Source organism: Odontomachus brunneus, unplaced genomic scaffold (genome assembly GCF_010583005.1).
Source record: "Odontomachus brunneus isolate Ranch 3 - 2012 unplaced genomic scaffold, Obru_v1 Obru_scaffold_023, whole genome shotgun sequence".
NCBI lineage: Eukaryota > Metazoa > Arthropoda > Insecta > Hymenoptera > Formicidae > Odontomachus > Odontomachus brunneus.
This window is the reverse complement of record NW_022639473.1, coordinates 1,547,792-1,548,379: the sequence shown is the minus strand read 5'-3', so window position 1 is coordinate 1,548,379 and position 588 is coordinate 1,547,792.

The following is a 588-nucleotide window of genomic DNA, read 5'->3' as shown; positions in this document are numbered from 1 at the left end:
CGAGCGCGAAGGGCCGCGGTCAAGAGTAAAGTGCCCTTTAAATTCTAGTGTTCGCGAAACTGAAGCTTGTGCTGACTTGTGCTAGCCTAGAGCAACTCAGATATATAATTATATATTGTTTGGTTGACTTATACGAATATAAATCTTACTTTTCTTCTTTTCTGCCTAAAATCGTTTTTTTCGTTTTATTCCTTTCATGATTATTTTTCGAAGATAATACTTTAGCACAATGTTAGCACAACTTAGTACAACCTAGCACAATAAAAAAAATTTCGAAAATCAAAAAGTGGGGGGCTACCAAAAAAACGGTTATTTCCATTTTTCTCACTCATTTTTCGTATTAAAAATTTATAATTCGAGCACAATGTAGCACAAATCTAGCACAAATCAGCACAACTGTCAAAATTAATAAATTCGAAAAGTGTGGGGCTCACATCATACAAGCGGTGTGCCAAGTCTTATGTGAACTTGGCACACCATATTCAAAAATGTGCCATTTCTTTTCGAGTTCTGATACTCTTTTGAAAAGTTCTAAAGCACTATGCAACAATTTTAAATAGTTCCGTTCATTAAATACAAAAAAATAAA